The 22,306-nt window shown below is 37.4% G+C and overlaps 1 protein-coding gene across 1 annotated transcript in view; it reads left to right on the top strand.

Annotated features, from left to right (window-relative positions):
• The window catches only part of NKAIN3 (sodium/potassium transporting ATPase interacting 3), a gene marked incomplete at both ends in the record, with an annotated part of 370,023 nt that overhangs the window by 260,458 nt on the left and 87,259 nt on the right, over positions 1 to 22,306 (top strand). The gene's annotated exons all lie outside the window — the stretch shown is intronic.

The following is a 22,306-nucleotide window of genomic DNA, read 5'->3' as shown; positions in this document are numbered from 1 at the left end:
ATGTTGTGTCAGGCAACAGAGTTTTTAAAAAATGTAGCCAGAAGATCAAATTCCCACCCTGAGTAAAATAATGGAAAAACTCCAGTCCTTCTTCCTCAGGGAAGAATTCCTGTTTTATTTTTTCCTTCACTACAGCCAGTCAAAAAAGAGGTAATATATAAGAGCACATATTATTTTCCTCTTTTGCCTCAGATTTATTTCATAGGGGTTCTAGGCTGATGAGAGCCTCTTCATCAAGCACAATGTGGTGAACACAGACACGATTGCCTGGAAAAGACAGTAAATTAGAGGGTGTGGTACACCAGGCTGGAGTATATGCTACATCCACTAGTATGAACCAGGAATTCTTTGGGGTTTAATTTTATTTGGAAAAATTGTTACAATTTGGATCTTTTAAGATAAATCCTAGGAGGAAGTCACCACATTTATTTCTGCTTTTGTCCTGAGCTTGGATTACAATGTGATAGAAAAATCAAATACACTATTGCTCTGTCCATATGTCACTTAATCTCAGCAATTTCATAGCTATTGCATTTCAATTTCATACCTATGAGCTGGACTCAATGGAGTAACCATAACCCTACATCATAGCTTTCTCTTCAGGTACGCATGAGGACTTTTCTTCTGGATTGTTCTTGAAATGTGTATTTCTGAAAGATTAATTCAGTTATCCTAGTGTAATTGATTTCTCTTAACATTGACTCTCCCTTGACAACCATTTCCATGAGCACAAATATTGGTGGTGGCCTTTTTGTCTTAGGAAAATGTGATTTTATACCACAAGACAGGAGTCCTGTCAGGTTCATATCTATATCTTTCCCCATGCAGGGAGACAGGCTTGATCCTGTTCAGAGAAAAAGTAAATTTTGTTTCATATGGTTTCACTGATATTTCTTTCTGACTACTTCTCAACTTACTAGAGCTGATGTTTGACTATTGGACAATTAATTTCCTAGCCCAATTTGCTTTCAATTTACATCAGATGAAAATAGTTATGCCCCATTAGAAAAATTTGAATTATTTTCCTTACTCGTTCTGCAAATTTGACTTTGGAGATTTTAAGGTACAAGTGATTAAAAGTTAGTAAAATAGCAAATTGTTGAATGGATTATATTCATGCCATTTTTAAAGGAATGTTTGAGTTTTTTCTATCGCGTATTCATCTTCTGAAGTCAAATTTCTCTATAGACTTCAAGTGAACTGCCATTGATATTCCTTAGCATTATCCACTGCCCTCTGTTTGCTGAGAAAATTGCTGGCTCTTTGACACATAGTATTATTTGGATTTGAGCTTTCATATTTAACACAATTATGTAACTGGCACTAAGTGCAGAATTCAGTCAGTCTACTTGGAAGAGTAACTGCAGCTATTAAAATAGACACACTCACAAAATATTGTCTGGTGGAGATTTACTTGTCCTTTTTTTCACTCTTATGGAGATTAATGGTGTGATTGCTGTGCCTGAAAGCAGAACAAGAAGGAGTTTCAGGAAGAGACTTCCTTAAAGAATTAAGACTGCTTTTCTGGAGAAAATTGGAACGCAAAATCTTTGCGGATTTGGTTTAAAACCTACATGTAGTAGGTCTGATAATTTTTTGCAGACAAGAAGGTTAGGGATAAATCTAGTTCATTATAATGCAAGGAACAGAAAGGATTATGTACCCCTGAGGAAAGGATCTTTTCAGTTTGATAGATGCAGTGTAAGTTATTTGCTACAAAATACTGAGTCATCCTAGAAGTACACTGGTTTTTGTGCTCCAGTCTACTTTACAAGCACAAATTATTTCCAGGTTTTGCAGTTTGAAAGGAATCAAATAATTGTGAAATGGTTATTTTTGTAGATACTGATAAATTGTTAGTACACAAAAAATGTGAGGGTTGGGGTTTTTTTCCTAGATGTGGTGCAAATATATGTATGCATATCAATTATTAATAGTCAACCTTTTGAGAAATTATTGTGGGGAAGAGCAGAGATTGTGCATTATAAAATATCTGATACACCACAAGAAGTAAAGCCTACAGGTAAGGCAACAGCCATCAGATTCTATGGAAGAAGAATGGCAAGTCCAGTGGAGCAATCTGAAAGCAACAGACATTTTAGTCTCGGACCAGATCTAAACCGCAAATCAGAGATTTTTCGATCATCCACACAGAAGGAAAACAATGCCACAATACCACATATTTTAGGGCATATAAGCCTTATTTAACCTTTGTGAAGGTGGATTATTGTTTAGGTGGATTCTCTTACAGAGGAAACTTGAAGAACATTACATTTCTATGGGGCTTTTTCAGCCTTTTTTACCCTCTCGGAACAAATTAATCCTGTCTTCAGTAGTTCGTGTTCAGAGCAATGTGTCCACAGGGTTTGCAGCCTTGTGGGGCCTACAGGGGCCCTTTGCTGCATTTCCAAGCACCCACAGACTCTCTTCTTGAGACCACATTGCGCTCTTGCAAAAGTATCTGAATCCAGTTGGACATACTGTCCTGCTTTGGAGTACCCGCTACTCAAAACACTTAAGCCTGTCAGTGGTGCAGCCTTAGGGGAAATCTGTGGCCTGTAAGAGGCGTGTGTGAGGGAAAGGATCTCATCCTTCTCCAACCAGTCTCGTTATTCAGGAGCTTGTTTGTATTTACACTTCTGAGCACACCTGTAGGTGGTTGTGATATCTTCCATGTACTTTGTGTTTGGCAAAGTTAATTAGTCTTATCAATCTTTTATTATATATCAGCCTTTTCAGATCCGTAATAATTTTATTTCTTTTCTACTTTATCCGCTATTTGGCAACAGCTTTGAAAATCTGAAGAGCCCAGAACAGTGTTATTTATAGCTGGAAATTGGATTAGGTTTTCACCACTAATATGGAAAGATAGAAATGTCAATCTGGAACTAAGTGTTTTATTAAAGGAAAAATCTTAATATTAATAATTATTAATATAATTTATTAGTATGATTACTGTATTTAAAGAAAGCCAAGCTGTTTCTTGCTTCTGTAATTACTATATATCAACTTTTCAATGTGCTATTTAGAAATACAAAGTAGTCACCTTATTATACACCATCTTCCAGGATCTGAAAGCAACTTATACATATACATAGATTTAGCCTCATCAGTACCTCTAAATGATGGAGAAAAAAATGTCATTTATTAAGTAAATGCATCTTGTTCAGATCCTGTCTGCTGACTTTAAAGTCTTGATTTACATTTCAAAACAATTTTGAGGATTAATTATCTCAGACTAGTCTAGGTTGATTATGTGGGCTCCTTCTATCCTCAGCAGAAAGAGGGAGAGACATCCTCCAGAGGCCTCTCACACTACTTTTAAATGCCCATTTGCAGGTATAACCACCCATTAGAGGTATATCTCTTTCCAGGAAGGATAGACAGTTGGGTGAAATGAGGTATTTAACTTTTAGATACTTCAGACCTACTGAAGATAGGTGAGATTTCTCCCTTCTGCTAAGAGTCTCTTTTTGATACCCTGCAAAAGAATTCCTTTTATGTGCCACTGAAATGCTTTCCATGAATGGGGAATGGAATAATTAGATCCTCCCAATGAGCAGTAAGTTTTGGTAAAATTAAAGCTAAGCTTTGACTGATTAACTGATAAAGAGAGACAAAATTATCTTTTTATCTCTCTTGCCTCTAAGATGCCTAGGATTTGTCACTCTCTATTAAGTGACTAAGAAATTATCTCCACAAATACCTTTCTCTGTTCTCTCTATTTAAAGAAAAATATTGTTATCAAGGAAAAATAATGGAAGCCTGCATCACTTTATCCTTCCATTTAATTATTAATTTGGACCTTTAAAAATGGATATTTGCTTGATATAAAGTTATTGGGAAGTCAAAGTTTCACTCAGAGTGGGACTGATGAAAAGTAACACTAGATATTACTAGCCCATTGTCACTAAATTTGGTACCCATGGGAAACCTTCCAATTGGAAAAGGCTAAGTTATTATACCAGATGATTACTTTGGTGACAAGTCATATTAAGAACAGTGGATACCTTATTCCCAGTTCACTGCTTCCAATAGCACTTTGTGTTCAACTCAGTTTCATTGTCTGTACACTACCTCTGAATGGAGTGAAACAGCTTTAATAAACAAGAGGGGTCCACTATCACAGTCCAATCTTAAGCAGTTATCAAACAATTTTTAGTCCCCTGGTCTATACCATCAGAAGTTAGTTTTCCTTCAACTGAGTTAAGGGATTTTTTCCTTCAACTTAATTAAGAGATGTTGATTTTTTTCCCCTCTTTCATTGCCTTTGAACTAATGGCAGCTTCTTTTCCTTGTTGTTGGTTTGGGTGGGGTTGCGTTTTTTTTGTCTCTTGCTTTGTGTTGTTTTTTCTTTTTTCAATTTGGCCTGTCAAGAATGAGTATTATGTGCATTTACTGTCACATTCAAGACGACTTCTGTAAGATGTTAGGGAAACTATAGTGAAATCTATAGAAAATATGATATAAGAGTTGACTTTTGGGGCAGGGAGAGCACAGAACCAGTATATGAGAAAGAATGCAAACTGTATGTTTGCATACTTTGCTGGAACCTTATTTGGGACAAGAGGTATATGGTCTCTCTTGACTAACCTTTTCAGCACACTTGAGCCTGGAGGTGTACCCTGGTCCTTGGGGAACATGTACACAAGTGCCTTGGTGGAACTGTAGAATAGACGGAATTTCAATATCAACATCAACACAGAATTTATTTCCTCCATAGGATCAATAGCCATGAAACACAAATGAGGACTTAAAGGGTTAGGGATTTTTTAGAAACTTTTTTAAGGTTTTGAACTGGGACCTCCATGCAAAGGATTATTTTGGGGAGAAAAATGGGAGGAGAAAGGACTTGAAGGGCTGTCCTCTGGGTATAGTGCCCTTCAAAAGAGAATGCCATAAAAAGAGAGAATAGCCTCACATTTGTGTTATGGTCTCTTGCTTACCATCCCTTACACAGTGAAGAGCCCTCTGCAAAACACAAATTTCTTTATGAAATAAACAGGCACTTTTTTTTTTTTTTAAATGCAAGTTTCTCAGGCAATTCTGTCATTTTTTTCCTTTCTTATTAGGATCTTATTTAAGTGCGCCTCCTCAAAAGGAAAAGATAGTTGGTTTTAGAGGGAAGAATGGACTGCAAGACCATTGGAAACTCATGCTGACTTTTCTACTATTTTCAAAGTTACACTGCTTAATTTAAGAATATGACAAAATAACAGCCAGTAAGTCTTGGTGTTGCAACTGGGATATTGAGATCTGGAAGGAGACCTATCTGTGGCTTTGATGAAGTATATTGTTCTTGCCGACTAGCTGGATCTTTTGAAAGGATAAGTAGCAGGCAGGGTATTTCAAATGCAGAGAGGAAAAGCAGCCTACCCACTGTGAGTAAATGTAGCTGTTCTCAGTGTGCCTCCAACAAGACTTGCTTTCTGAAGTGCTGGTTGTTGTGCTAGGGCAGATGTGGAATCTGGGAAATTTTCCAGAGAAATCATTAAAAAATTAGGTTCTCAATGTTAGCTCTTTCTCAGCCTGTCACTATCACCACTGAAGGCTACCATAGATGATGGACTGAGAGCATAAACTGCTTGCAGAGGAGCATTGAGGCAAACACTATGTTTTCCAGTATACTTAAACTCTTCCTTGGAAATCTGTACCCATTTTCAGAGAATCAAAGAGCTCTCTCAATGCTATTGCATCTTTTGCTTTTGACTATGGGCAAACATTCTGAAAGTTTAGGCTTTTCCTATGTCATCTGAGAAATGATGTAGTAAGAGTAATTACGTGATTGCTGCTGGTACTGGTGCTATCTCCCTGCCTGGAAGGTATTGCTAATTTATTTTGCATTATCTTCTGCTCCAGGAAAAAAAAAAAAAAACAAACATGACTAAACTGAGGAGGAAAATGGCATTGCCTCCAACACTTCGTTTGTGACAATATCCTACTGATGATCCTGACAACACGGATGGTATGTCAGGTGCTACTTTTAGACATTTCTGAAGAACTGGAGGGACAAACACACAGAGTGTGGGACAGACACCACTCTTCATTGTACTTCTCTGGAACAGTCTTTAAAGAAAGTCCAAACAATCCTGCTTTAAAAAATTGGTACCTCACCTGTTTACAACACCGAAAGTTTCTACAAAAATACTTGAGAAGTGCATTACATACAGGAGATTCCACTGACGGATTATTTTAGCTGATGGAATAGGGAGTTGCAAAAAGACTGCTCTGAATTAGCCTGACACCAAGGTTTAGCAGAAATGTTAAGGTTGACTTGGTGTTACTTTTCTCCTTTCTTAGACAGCCAGCACGCACATAAAAACCGAACCTAAGCAATTCTTAACAAGTGAGGGCTCCAATGACCTTGGATTAACTAATCAACATTCTGAATGAAGAGTGATTGCAGCTTTGGTATTTTATGCAGTTTATAAAATCAAATACTGAAACAGGAGAAATATTTGTGATATCTGTAATTTTATAACTTCAACTGATGTTACCTGTGTAAATTAGTGAAAATACTTCTCTAAATCCACCTTAATATCCTGAAAGGAAAAAAAAAAGAAAAACAAAACCAAAAAGAAAAACAGACTTCTATGAACATGACAGGGATTAATTATTAATAAGATTATATTAGCATCACACTGTATCTTTATAGTCAGACACCTGAAATTATTCACAACAGTAGACAATGTTGTAAAATATGATGTAGTGTTTTTTCAACTGTAAGTCTAATTTATAACAGTAAACCTCAGTCACAGAAGATTTTTAATAATTACTCTATGGCTATAAATGACAATGACATTAGTGTCTACAATGTGTCTGCTGCAGAAACTTTAATTATCCACTTTTTCTACCAGAAAATCTAAGTTGGAAGTAGGGAAGGAAAGGAAATATTCTAGAGAGACAACCTTTTTTTCCCCCTGTAGCATGGCATTAGTTTTGAATTATGTTTTCTCTTCCTTTGATGCTTTTTTTGTAATATAGAAGGACTCATAGCTATTCATAACTTAAAAAAAGCCAAGTGTTGTAGATGACTATGCATATATTATAAAAAGATGTACAGTTCCATAGCGCCACAACATCATGCCACTTTCTGGAGCAGTAATTCCCATGACTATATATTTTGTTTGGATATTGTAGGTAGAGAAAAAAATTCTCTGATTTGTTTACAGAAGAGCATCTTTAAAAGTCTGTGAGTTGCAGTAGATATTAGTTCTTTTCCTTTATTCTTGTTTATTTCTTTAAGCATTGAAAATGCACAGAAAAAGCAGTCTTTGGAAAATTTAAAGGACCAAATATAATGCTGATAGGCTGAGTTGGGCATGAGTAGGGGCTGGAAAAGACAGACAAGTTTCAACATAGGATATGGAAATTCAAGCAGAGACAGAAGCAAAAGTACTGCAGCTGGAGTGAAACTTTAGCTCCAGTGGAATCAACAGAGAACCATATGTTGGTTTCAGTAGACCAACATCCCTCCAGATGTGATTCATGCAATTTTTGCAGCTGTTTTCTCTACAGATCAAAGTACACAAAATGGACTAAATTATGAAAATAGAACAATAAAGAATAAATGGTTCATATCTGCTGAAGTAACAGCTAGAACACAACATAAATCTAAAGAATATAACAACACACAAAACCCACATGGTTTCTTTAGGATTATGCATTTGGTTTTAAGTAGAAGTAATGATGAGGAAGAGAAAGAAATTATACTGAAAGTGAGTAACACAAAACCCTTCCAAGAGTTAAACTGAAACTGTCTTCTATTGACATCTCTGCTTAGTACTGGGGAGGGTATTTGCTGTAATTCTCAACAAGATCAGCCCTAAGCACTTCGATTTTCTTGTATGCTTTCTCTCTTTTCTTACTCGTCTGCTCCTCCTGCTTGTGACAGACCAAAAATTTTTTAGAGTACTTTTTAGATTTTATAGGACTTTGACTTATACCTCCCCATCCTGCAACTTTTTTAGGATGAGAAGAAATGGCCTCAAATTGCACCAGGGGAGTTTTAGATTGGATATCAGGAAAAATTTCTTTACTGAAAGGGCTGTCGAGCACTGGAACAGGCTGCCCAGGGAAGTGGTGGAGTCACCATCCGTGGAGGTGTTAAAAAACCATGTAGACATGTTACTTTGGGACATGGTTTAGTGGGCATGGTGGTGTTGGGTTGACTGTTGAACTTCATCTTAGAGGTCTTTTCCAACCTTAATGATTCTATGATTCTTTTTCTCCTACTATGACAGTTTTTTACTTTCTCATCTTAAATTTAAGTTATATACTCTTTAAGATAGCAACCACTGTATACAGGTTTGAGAATGAGTTTCCTAATTTCCCATTCTCTCTTTCTTAGATCACCTTTTTGTATCTGGTTTATTTACAGCCTTTCATCTGTTTTTTTAAACTGTGTTTCCTTCTAAACAAGGTTTCACTTTCCTTGCTTTTCCCACATGTCTTTAGATACCAAAAAGAGAAATAAGAACTAACAAAGTTTCCTTGTCTCTTTTCAAGAGACCTTCTCTCACTCTGTTTGGGACTCTTCCACAGCCCAGTCTTCAAACACCCTTCTTTGCACGAATAACTCAGTGACAAAATGCTCTTTTGTTGCTTGTTCCTATTACAACAACCAAGGCTGGCCAGCAGACACATTTCTCTCACGATCTTTGATCAACCAATAGCAATTTCTAGGATTTTAAACCTCTTTCCTGATGCAAGCTGGCTGTTTTGTTTCAATTTAACTTGTCCTTACAGGGTCTTCTTGTAAGTCCAGCACCCCTTGACCCCCTAAATGCAGCAGGAAGGAAAATGTCGGTTTGTGCCTCTCAGGTCCAGGGAGGAAAGCTTTTTTCCCCCTTTCTTTTTCCTTTTAATGGGTGCATAATCTATCTTGATACTTTGGAAATAATTCGCAATTTCTGATGGTTGTTCTTCCCAAAATGTAATAATTTCATTGCTTGACAACTTTCAATCATAGCATTGTTGATACACTAGTAAATATGCAATATAAATAGTTCTATGAGCAGCAGAAGTAATGACACCTCATTTTATATTTGTGTGTTGGCATCTGTTTCCCTTACGCTTTCTCTGATATCAGAAAAAGGCAAACTTTCCCTAGGGTTGTTCTCCTCTTCCTGGTTTCTTATTTTAATGAAATCTTTAGGAAAGTTAATACACTTGAGACCTTTCCTCATCTTGAAATGCGTTAAAATGACCTAAGGGGATTGAGACACAGACACATGTACATACTGAGATGTACGAGCTTGCTTTCTTTAGGAAACCAAAATAAAACCAGATAGGATCAGTCTAAAATCATACCTGATTTACTCTACACCCGTGAGCACTGGCCATTCCAGACAGATAGATCCAACAGTTCTCACTAGAGATGTACTGCAAACACCTAGTTGACCTGAGATGTGCAGCAAGTTGGACAGTTTGCACAATGTATGTTTGAATTTGAGTTGCTCTGTACATGAACTGTGGTCATTTGCTTTGGATTTCCAAAAACTTGGTACAGCACTTAGTAGGTTACCACGAAATGCTGTGCTTCATCCAGGTGTGTTGGGGAAGCTGTTAGATACAGATTAAAAAGGCTTTCTCCTTCTCTCCACAAGGACATTATGCAAAAAAAAATTCCTCTGTGGACTTTTGGTCACACGTGCAGAACATTTTACAGTTTACAAGAAGTAAAGACTTTGGCTAAACATCAATGCTTCTACGAGAGTTAGTGGTGACATTTTAGTTTTAATTAAATTATTGAAATGGTATAGTCACCACTATGGTCATTATTATGCTTTATATTACGAAGTTTCCTTATAACATCATCATTTATACTCCATACTGTAACACAATAAGAAAGACTGTTAAAATGCCTTTATAACATTATAATTGTTTCTACGGCAGTAGAAGTCAAGCCAATTTAATTATATCAATTTAGCTGAAATAGTACCACTCTGACCAGACTTTGGCTGTGGCAGTCCGTGTGATTTACCTCTGTATGATTTATTTACTCATGCCATGCTAATAGGTGGTTATTGTTTTGTCTAGATTCAGTGGTTTTTTTTTTTTTCCTTTTCTTTCATGAGTCAGCACAATCTACATGAGTGAAGTTGTTAGAAATTAAAGGTTTTCCAAAGAATTATCTATGCCAGCATTTAAAGTGAGGAGGAGCAAACTTCCTTTGTTTAGAGCTGTTTTCTCTTTTTCCCTTTAGTAAGAGGACTCCCTTCCCTTCCCTTCCCTTCCCTTCCCTTCCCTTCCCTTCCCTTCCCTTCCCTTCCCTTCCCTTCCCTTCCCTTCCCTTCCCTTCCCTTCCCTTCCCTTCCCTTCCCTTCCCTTCCCTTCCCTTCCCTTCCCTTCCCTTCCCTTCCCTTCCCTTCCCTTCCCTTCCCTTCCCTTCCCTTCCCTTCCCTTCCCTTCCCTTCCCTTCCCTTCCCTTCCCTTCCCTTCCCTTCCCTTCCCTTCCCTTCCCTTCCCTTCCCCCTTCTTGGCCTTTCTGAGATACATACCTTAAAATGAAAAATGTTTTGGGATGGATTGTACTTGAATTGAGTCTAAATCATATAGTGGAGGTGGCATCCACATTTCTAAGAAGTTAGAATCTTTTGAAATAAAGGTGGCTTTTATTGATTTTTTTTTTAAAGGAAACTATAATTGAACCACTTCAGATTAAGGGGTTCAATAAAGTCAGGTATGTGAAGGGATCATCTAGAAGCTTTAAATCTTTGTTTCAAATTTTGGAGCTATTTGAAATAGTGACTTTATAAAATAATGTGAAATAATTGTAGTATTTCTACATTTCCACAAGAAAAACACCAGTAGCAGAATTATGCAGCAACATATTCTATGTTTAAAGCTGTGAAATCAGATCAGGTCTCTCTTTAGAAATCCTCTTTTTCATGAGTTTTTATCTAGGCCATATTTTTTGTTTACAGATAAACCTTGAGACATATGGTCTTTTTATTACTGGTTTTTAGTACTCTTACTGTGGAAGTGCATTTTCAGCTGAAAAAGTGCATCTTTCTCAATGAATTTAAAATGAGGTGGAATGTGAACATTGAGGGATTTTTTTGTTTGAGGGTTTTTTTTTTCCCCCATTAGGATATTTAAATTTTCCATGTTCAGGTCAGAAGTTTTTACTGTGTAATATTCGCTTTTCCTGTTGGCAGGAGAAAAATTCAGAAACAGCAACTTCACTTTTTGAAATCAGGTTCAGATGTCTACAGATGTTTATCTTCTTTTCTAACTTGCAAAATAAGTGCTCCATCCCCACAACATTCTGCATTCTGTGCAAAGCCATAGCAGATTGCAGTATATGAAGGACTTAAAGCCCTCATGTTTGCACTAGTAATTGTATAGTTGTTTTTAAATAAAATATCAAGTTGGCAAAACCTAATCAAACAGGAAAGGAAAGTTCAGTGGAGTGCAGTGAAGGTTTTCTAGGTGTGCATGTTGATGTGCTTTTATAGCTACCCATCTGTAGCTGTCCTATCATCTCAGATCCTCTACCTTAGACCAAAGCAGCGCGTGTCTCCCTGTCCCAAAGTTAGGGAATCTACTTCAAAGCTTTCTGAAGTCCCTGCTTGGCTGTATCACTTCTATACAACTTAGATTTAAAATTAAATCCATGAACAGGTAGATGTTAAGACTTGCAGTGCAATAGATGTGAAGAAAAATGTTACCTGGGAGTACCAAGGGGAGAATTTGTTGAGAGGTTTCCCATCATGTTTCCCAATCCCTAGCTCTGTTAGACGCCATCCGAACCCACAGCACAGAGGCAGGCTTCCAGGCAGGTCTGGTTTCTGTTCTTCCCCACAGCTGCCACTGCCTGGGCTGGCGCTGCTTTGATGCTCACAGGCATGCAGCCTGTGCCCAGCCAGCAAGCAACTAAAGCTGACCTGTCCCCTCTCATGCAGCCAGCCCTCAACAGTGCTTTAAGAAGCAAAACTGTTGTTGAGTCTCTGGCTCTGAGAAGAGGCGATCACTAGGGCAACAGCAGTGGGGAAGTTTACGAAGGCCAGGAACCAATAAAAGACAGGAAACTTTCTCTCATTCTACTAATTATCTCCACATCTCAAAATTTCCCCTCCTTACCCTACCCACCACCTCCCTCCAGATGTGCTTAGCACTGAATCTGCCTATAGCTTTGCAAGTGAGCACACAGGCATTAGCTGCCTAAATGCAAGGAATAAACTAAATGTAAACAACATGTACTCTCTTCATGCTCCTCTTCCTCTCCTAGGAGCTGAAAGGGAAATTCACTTTTAAAAAACACATTCTTAAAACAGCAACAGTTGCACCTGAGAGTAACATCAACATTCATTGTGGGTACCCACGGACCATTTGCAGAAACTTAACTAGAGTCTTACAGCAAAATATGCCACCTGTTTTGTTCAAGGAAACCTTCCCCTCTGCATCACTGTGCTGCACTGATCTGTATAGGACACACTATATTGAAAAGAAAGGCAGTATTATCTCCAAGCTGTATACAATTAGGCTAGAATTTACTCTTTTTCTCATCTTTCTCATCCTTGCCCACACACAACTTTCTCATTGCCATTCTTGCTGGCCCTAATCGAGCAAATATGTATAGATCCCTCGTGTCAGTCAGCTGCTTGTTGGAATTAAGCAATGTGCTTGTATGCATCATCAACTCTGCAGCTTCATAGATTTCTCAGACTTTCAGCTGCCTTCTGTGGTCACACTGACATACTGACATCCTCTTGCGAGTTCTTTTAAAATAGAAAAGCAAAGTAAAAATACTACTTATAGATGTAATTACTATTATTTATTTTAAAGATTAATGACTCCGAAAGTCTATTGTATTTTGTAGACACTCTGCAGCTTGTACTAAAAGGCCTCATATTGGCAATGATTTCTTCTTTTTTTTTTTTTTATCCCAGGTAAACTAAAAATTCTTTTAGATGAGGAAGCTCTTTAAAGAGTAGTCTTGATTTTGTGCATTCAGTGTTAGTATGTAAACTGATGTTAATATTACTTATCCTTTAATACCTGTGTCCTGCTGTCATTCACAACGCTATCAGCCTATCTAAAAATTGATTATTGCTTTTCCCTTTGTCTGTTAATATTACTTCAAATTTGACAGGGAAATGAAAACTGTAATTTCAAATATCAATATGCTCTTATATCTTTGCTGTGGTCTCATTTTGTTCTTATTTAGTAGAGCAGGATATATTAAAATTTGAATGATGAAGGATTACAGACAAGTCTATGTTGTTAAAGAGTGAATGGATCATTAGGCTTCTCTGTGGCTTTATTTATCTCTTCAAATGACCAGATTTATACGGCATCTGTTAACAGAACCATTAAGTAGTCCACCTAGACTTGAAGTTCTTAAGAAGAGCCTTTTATACTTCCCTATTGAATTAAAAACACATTTCTTGGGAACATACTCAACCACATTGATTAAAGGAGCTTTCGTGAGAAACTTCTTCAGAATGAAAAAAATCATAAGTAGACTCAGTGCTTCACTGATTTCCTTTGGCATGACAAACATGAAATTATCCAAGTTACTGGACATCATCAGATCCTTCTGATTAATCTCATCAAAAGAACTTCAGAAGTTTGATTATGATGAGTGCAGACCTGCTGTACAGAGAGTATGTCAGAGAAAAAGGGGTCCTTGTTTCTGAAACACTCTTCTGAAAACCTGGAAATGAGTGGAGAGGACAAATGAAAAATCTTTTTTGTGTGAAAGTTTGTGAGAGTTATTGAGGTTTAGAGGTGGATTAGGCTGCAAATTAAATTAATCTGGTTAAGGTCTGGGCACAGTGCATTGCTGATGGAGATTGTTAATGCTGCCTTTGATCACTGCTGGCAGTTGTTCTCAGGAAAACACTGCTGAGGCATTAATTTGTAAGGTAAATGTAAATATAAATACATATCGTTATTTTATACTTTTATCTAAATATAGAAATAAATACATACTGTGTCTACATAAATAAAATACAAAGTATGCATATATTTATAGATTTACATAAATGCAGAAAATATTTTAAGGACCCTAAAATGTAGAATAATTTCAGTCATTCTGAAATTAGTAATTAAATTAATTATATTAACTGAGCTCTGCTATAGAGGATTATATTTTCTGTAGTTGTTGGTATTTCAACTCCTCTGCTAGGAAAAGGAGAATTAAAATTTCATCATCTGAACTTCAGGTTTCTGTAGGGACTCTCTTTGCTCTTTTAAAAATGTGTATCAAATTAATTTTGGAGACCCATTGCTCCTGCGATTAAAGGATTTCTCTGATAAATCCAAGGTCATTGGCAAATAGCACCACAAAACTTGAGGGACTGGCAAAAAAAAATGCGATGACCTGTTATCACACACAAGAAATGCAGAAACAAAAGTGTCATGGGGAAGTGTATGTTTCTAGGGGCATCATATGCTTCATTGAAATGAAAATAATAAGGAAACAAACTCCTAGCAGCTCAATGCACTTGCTTATTGTTTCATGTCTCGTTTTGTATTCTGAGTCTTCATGAGGGCTCCAGCCGTGCAGATACTAACTTCTTGGCAATCTGTTAGTGGCAGATAGTTTTATTCAATGAGCTGTATAGGAGCTCCTTCAAAAGATACAGTGAATTGGCACGCCTTTCTAGATGCCCTTTGCACACAGTCTGAAACAAAAAAAACAGGTTCTCCTAACAGAAGGTCCAAGAAACCATACAGTTTGATTTAAATATCAATAAAATTGAGTGTTCATTATGACCTCTGAGTTTTAAGCTTTTGGTGTGTACTGGAGTCATTCCCTTTGATCGGACAGTTAAAAAACTGTTGGTCCTTACCTTTACCCTGAAGGATCCATGATCATCTGAGATGGGGACTGTGGCATATGGTGACTTGCATAGCAGTGACCTGAACTGATGATACAGATGTTTCCCATCCAAATTCCAGGAGCTTAGCTTTACGCAAATTATTGTAGCAAATAATGCCAGTTATGGCACAGACTGGAAGGACCTAGCAGTAAGGCTCAAGCTTTTTAAAGCTTTTATTCTTCAGCTCAGTTTCATGTAACAAGCCAAACTTCTTCTTGTAATCTCATGTCCCTGGGAATGGAGGCTTTAACGAAAAGGCTGAACATAACCAGACTTGCCATAAAACAACGAGAGTTGGCAATATCATGAGCAATTGCATTGCTTTGAGCAAGCAAAGCAGAAAACACAACAGCAGTTGTTTAAACTGGCCTATTAATCTTTAAAAGTGTTCCTGGATGCAGGTAGGAACATTCTGGTTGGTCTCAAAAGAGGGAGTAATTTTTCTTGTCAGAAATTTTAACATTCAAGTGAGTTTTCAAAAGTCTTTTTATGGTGCTTTTTAATGTCATTGGAGTTCTGGTACAGACCCTTAAATTTAGGACCCACTCTCTTGTGCATTTATCTCCAGCATAGCATTTATCTACTTATATAGCAAGAAATGTTATGGTATTCCTATAATTGGGACAAGGAAACAGAACACAGAGCCCACCAAAAATTAAGGAAATTATTAAAATGAATTGTGCTATTATTGCAACATTGTATTCTTAATCATGCCTTTATCCCCATGCTTTGCCTTTGTTCACAACCGCTGTGCGCAAAATACAGTTATTTGGATAATAACAAAGTTGAATCCTGTTTTGGCTAGAGGCTACATTGCATCTGTTCCTCATACTGAGTTATGTGGGCTTTTGGCACAACCATGTCTCCTATTTGCATACATTTCCCAGCAACATTAGAACTACCACCCCTAGAAAGGGGCAGCTTTGCATGCTTTGTCACGTTAGGGTATTTGTGGTACAAAAGACAGAGAACTACAAAACTGATGGCTTTAGCATGATGAAGTCAGGCCAGACCTGTCCATTTTAAGCACAGAAATCTTCTCCCCATCAACTCTGCAAGAGTTGTCTCAATAATGTATGTTCTTCTTTAATGTATTTGTTGAATGCTTTGTACAGGTTTTATAGAGTGGTGAAGTGGTCAGGTACATGACTGTGATCGTCTCAGCTTTATATATAATATAAACATACTATACATTATTATTATGCATTAAGTGTTATATAATAATGTATCTTAAATATAATATATTACAAATCAGTCTGGGAAGAGCTTTCTATACCGCAACAGTTTATCTGTGAGGGAATGCATGTCTGACAAATTTTAATTCTGTGATGTTTAAAATTTGTGTACATACATTACTCCATAGAGATCTCAGCACTTTTGTTTAAAAACAACAGGAAAAAAAAAACCATTATAAACTCCTTTTTAAACTGTCTTTTGGACAATTTTTTTTTTTAATGTCACATAATTAGAACTTTTTACAATTTCTTTGTACATCGAGACTTTTCCAAGCCACCTTCTCCCTTTCCTGGCTCTCTGCCCTGAGTTTTCCTACAGCATTTGTGTAGGACTGGTGACAATACTTGACCTGACAGTGGCAATGCTGTTTCTGGTTCTGCACTATTGCAATTACATTTCAGTCTTCTCTTAATCCTTTGTGTTGATTAGAATAAGATATGACTCCAGTGAGGGACACAACCACCCACACAAACTCTTGACTTAACACAAACCTGAATCCCATTCTCGGTCTTCAAAACTGAAAGCAGTGCTCACAGTTTGCCATCACTCCAGACCTGTGTCGCTTCATACCTCATCAGAGGGAATAAGTGAGGGCACTTTACAAAGTGCTCAGCTTAATCACATGTCAAGGACTACATCAGAGCACAACAGTTTTTCTGGACAGACTTGACTTCTTTATGGTCCTGTTGAAGCTACTATGACAAGTGATGAGTAAGGTTTGTATTAATCCAATCACCTTGTCTCATAATTTTTTTCCCTTGGGCTTGGAGCTTATTCCTGCTGAACTGTGTTACCTCTACCTCTCTGGGCTATTTCTCAGACAGACAGACTGCAACAGAAGGGAGGTAGAGGTAGACCAAGGAAATTGGATAAGCCATGGAGCTGGGATTTAAGCCTGGACCTGAATATTGCTAAAGATCAGAGCTCATCTTTAGGGTCAACGAGTTTCAGTAAACAACCACTCCCTGGTTCTTATGACTTGTTCTTGTGACTAATGTTAATGCTGCATGAAGAAGACAGCAGTATGCTTCTCTTGTTGACTTCTTGTCTTCTGGATCTCTAAAGACATTCCGCTTTGGTAGTAAGTTCAGTAAATCTAATTTTAAAATTGCCTGTTTTGTAAGGCAGCAAACAGTTCCCTGAGCATGTGCTAAATGAAACAACACAGAGGATATATTTTTATCATTTAGGTAGATCATCCACCTGCTTCTCAAATAAAATTCCCAAATTTCTTTTGTTCACCTTTGAAAAATAAAATCTGGCAACACTTTCTGTAGCTCAAGGAGTAAAAGAAATGAAAGAAGGAGAAGACTACTAACTCAAACATCTTTTTTGGGTCAGTAGTGGATAGCATGTAATCAAGTGGTTAACAAGTGGTTTAGTGTGGATTGATTCATAAATCTGTGTACCTTCATAACAGTAGTTTTGCTTAATATGGAAATCCTTTCTTGCAATCATGGTCCAATGTCATGATCACAGTATTTGCTCAATCTGTGAACTTCCAATCTCAGTGAATGAGAACCATGAATTTCTAACATTGTCCCCCAAAATGACTTTGCCTTTTTTACCTCTCTTAACCCCTCTCAGCCCCTGATGCTGAGATTATCTCATGATCTATGATTGAGTATCTTGATACTGTGAATTTTCTCTTTTAGTAGTAATTTCGGTGAATCAACTGGTTCCTATGGTTTAGTGTGTGTTGGGTTTGCTACCAGATTAGTTTGCTAGGTCTAGTCTATCAGCCAATTTAGACAGCTGAATAGGCCAAGATGGTCAACCCATGTGCTTCAATTTAAGAACTCTCTTCATGCAGTCTCTGCACCAGAATGTGCAGGATGAGGATGGAATAGTGGCTGTATTAAATTTTCAGCAGCCACCTCAGCTTAAAGAGCTTGCCAGGAAGGAGCATGGGTCATTGTTCCATTGTGTTAGCCAGAATGTCACAATTATTGAGTGTGCAACCTGTGATCTCTAGCTCATGGGGCAGGTAAAAGACATCCGTGTAACACTGAAGGACGACTTTAAATTAAAAGTAAACAGGCAAAAAAAGAGTCAATAGTATTCAAAAATTATCATCCCAATCAAGACAGCGTGGAAGCTAGTGACAGAAGTTTCCCTATTTGCCAATGGACTTCTTCAGTATTATCTTCCCAGGCCTTCAAACCAATCTGTTCAGCAGTAGTGAGAGGAGATGGAGCGTAACTGGTCACACACAGAGCTAGCCTGTGGTTTCATGAAATAACGGGGTGGAAAAGCAAGGTTATGCTGCCAATAGGGGTCTTTGGCTAATAGCTGATGTTCATGTTTCAAAGTACTTCCACAATTAGAGCAGGTTTCGTTGATGTTGGAACACATCATTTGTATCTAATGAGGATTAATGTCTCCTTGAAAATAGATACTAAGGAATGTGCGTGTCCCTTGTTCATGCCAACACCACTGCATCTTAACTACAAGCTTAATTGGGTGTAGCGAATTATAAGGAAATGTACTTTTTTTTCCCCCTGGTATTATGCATATTATCTTTTATTACCTATTGCCCAGGTGTTTGATCGAAAATCTTTTCTCCTCACTGGTACAAACAGAAACTTGGTAGCAAGTGAAAACTAGAGTATCCTTATTACTCTTAGGAAACAGGATGCAAATATTTATTGCCTCAGCCTAACTAATGTTCATTTATAATAAGCATTATAGTATGTATCAATAAAATTAAAAAAAAATCTTATGAAGAGCTAGGCACCACACAAGCAACAATAAATTAAAGATCTCTAATACTCGCTTTCCCATGCCTTTGTGCTCTTGCATCTCTCTGTGAAATTTCAAGTGTTGACTACTCTCTTGTGAAAGAATAAGTGCTTCTCCTCCATCCCACTCAACATATTAATGCTATTCTTACAGTTTTCCTAAGAGTGTATTTTTCAGGTACTAACAAGGAATGAAAGAAATATGAAATAGCATGTCAGAGACCAGAAGCATACAGTGAAAACTGTATTTCTGCAATGCATCATCACAGCATAATGTTTTTTTGTGGTGTGTTGGGTTTTTTTCCTGGAGTTTTAGTGTCCTTTTTTTCTTTACATCTGGTGATTTCTCTTTTTGGTTGTTACTGTTTTAGGCACTGTACATAAAGTACACACAAATAAATGAAAGGAACATAATCCTCATTATTGCTCTTTAGTTTTAACATAAATTGTTAAAATTTATCTAGACTGACAACCTAAAAATAGAATCAAAATCACAGAATGATTTGGATCAAAAGGGACCTTCTAAGAGTGTCTAGACCAAACTCCCTGCCATGGACAGGGACATCTTTCACTAGACCAGGCTGCTCCAAGCCCTGCCAGTTGAAAACTTCCACTTGAAACCAAATGTAGAATTCAAGCAGATATAATGAAATTAAAGATTATCTCCAAGCACTTAGAAAACAGTATTATTAGGACTTAAAGGGATTACATCTCACCTAAAAAGAAAGTACCTGCTATAGGAATGATTTCCAATAATGATCAAAATTAATCCTTGGGCTGACAGCCAACACAAATCCTATACGTAGTTTAAAAGCTTAAAAAGCCGTAGACAGCAAAGTGGGACTCCGCATCAGTAGAAGTGTAGTTACTGGGCTGATGCTATGCTCAGGAGCAAACTTCTTACCACGGACTGGAGTACTGCTTCAATGCTTACTGAAAAAGGAAGGAGTAGGACATAGGTTTTCCCACCCCTGTGTGGTTACCCTAAGTCCCACGTGATTTTCCTGGAAGTCCTGTTATCTGTTCTGACCGCTCTTTTTTTATGGCAGCTGTCTGAGAGGTTACCAGCTGGGGAAGTATAGTTTGCCTGCTGTTGTGTGGAATTAAAGTCAAAATATATGTCGTGAGTCTGAAGCTCAAAACAGTAATTTTCCATCCATGATTGAAATTTAAATTGTTAAATGAAACCCAAGTGGATTCATCAAAGATGCCATTTGATGCTTCTTGTACAGACCCTGAAATTGAATCTCTTGCTATTCTTTTATCAGAAATAAACAGTTTACATCACATCACCTGCTGAAAATTAAGCATTTTTATAGACATTTCCTTAATGACTTCTTGTAACATTGGGAAATACTACATGATCTATTGGAAAATACGAAGCATCTGCTTCTACTTTCTGAAAGAATGACTAACTTTCATTAAACATAGAGAAGCACAGAAGCTTCTCCACCACACACAGGGTTTCCAAGATCTGCATTCACAAATACTGAAGTTCGCTGGTATGTAAAACCTGTGCACCTAAGCAAAGAGTCTATATTTTCTATACTTCTGTAAATGACAGTAAAGATACAGGTTAATTTTTTAATGCCTGGCACATTTCACTCACTTTATGGATCAAGAATCTCCAAGAGAGAGGAGTATGCTTCAGCTGCTAAAAAAAAAATTGATTTTTGTCAAGCTTTCTTTTATTGATTGGCAGCTTAACATTTATCTGCCCAAACAGCTTACAGCTGCCATTTTGTGAAGTGATCTTTTAGAGGTCAAGCTAATGCACCAGGTGGTTTTGTTTGCATTTCTAAAACTGTCTTTGCTGGGCCATCATTATCCACTTTCACCTGCTTTGAGGACTCAGGACGTAACACGCACTTCAAAGTAATTATGAAAAGTTCTTCTCCCAGCCTTTATCCAGAACTTCTGAATAATATTTTTTTAAAAGCAGCAAATGCTGTGATGATACCTCTTTTGTTTTTAATAAAAGAATTTTTACTAGGATATAGTTTCTTTCTCACTGCCCCACCAGCAGCCTTGAGACCTGAAAAACATCATGTTCATCAGTTTCTTAGTAAACAAGGTCAGTGGGGCTTCTCTAAACATGACCATCAAATTAAGCTTTTTTTTTTTCCAGTCTCCCCAGGAATGAAATGTAACAGTATTCCAGAAATGAAAGATTTTATTTACAAGAAGTGTTTCCACTGACCACGTGCCAGATGCTTACGTTTTAAAAGTGTCAGCAACATTTATCAAGCTGTTTCCCTATGCCCCATTTTTCTTTATCACTGGCTGGGAACTAGCCAAGTGCAAACACTGAAACAGGGCATAACAATCAACTATTAAAACCCAAAACCAAACAAAAAACAAAACCAAACAAAAAATGAGAAAAAAAACCCCATACCTTGAAAGCAAGGAAAGCTGAGACACCAATGCCACAGACATCACAATTTATTCCCACAGTTGTGATAACAGAAGTGTTACCTCACTAACCATGTGACAAATCTGTATTCCCACTCAACAGTTACTGAAATAGAAGAGAGTGAATACGTTTGTGCTGCTAGGCAAATGGCAGTTGACAATTGTTAAAAGCCCTTGATAACACTGTGAAATCTCTGGCTTTGTTGTACGCAGAAAGCCTGGGCTGTTTCCTATGACTATATATTTATATTATGTTTTCATTAAAATGAATTGTCAACTTCTGATTTCACAAGCCATTTTCATATTGCAGCTGAAAGTTTTCTAAACCACAATCAAGGAATGACGCTCCAAGTCAAAAGACAAATGCCTCATCAACTGTAAACAATGCTCCAGCATGCCTGCATTTTGAGGGTAAAGAAGTTACATAGAGCAAAGCAGCAAATCAAAAAGGCAGATCTCTTACTGTTGCTCTCGAGCAGTAAAAGAGACTGGTGGGATATGATTCACCCAGTAATTTTCAGGTGTAGCCAGAATAAAGGCAGTTAACAGAGGAAAAACAACAAGAGGACTCCGCCTGCAACTGGAATCTGCACCGAATCTGCCTTCAGTCAGGGTGAAAGTAAACAGCTACAGAGAGTGACAGGACAGATTTTTTCAGAGTGGGGTGCAAAGGGTAAATCAGTGTCAGGGCAGCGCTCACAAACTGATGTGTGTGGAAACAGGTGTTTTGTGAGCCTAGTTTTGCATTTAGGTTTTTTACAGCTACCTTGGAGTTCAGATGGGGAAACATGGAAATGTAAATCTGAGTTAGTTATTTAAAGTATCGGTACTGGTATAGCTTGTCTCTCATTTACCTCCAGTAAGGAGGGTTGGATAGGTTCTGTTGGTTTGGTTATTTTCATTTAAATTGCATCCATTCAACTGTAATGTCTCTTACTTGAGCATGACTTCAAGACCTAAATCTGTTATTAATTCAGATGAATTTTCCTGTTTGTACTTCACAGATAAGATGCTAGAAAATCCCTAGTATGTTAGTATGTTTGCAACTTTCTCTGCTGCAATTGGAGGTGGGGTGACGTTAAC

This window comes from Gallinula chloropus (assembly GCF_964237585.1).
Source record: "Gallinula chloropus genome assembly, chromosome: 2".
NCBI lineage: Eukaryota > Metazoa > Chordata > Aves > Gruiformes > Rallidae > Gallinula > Gallinula chloropus.
Note: the sequence above shows the minus strand (reverse complement) of the source record. Positions and strands in the feature narration are given on the sequence as shown.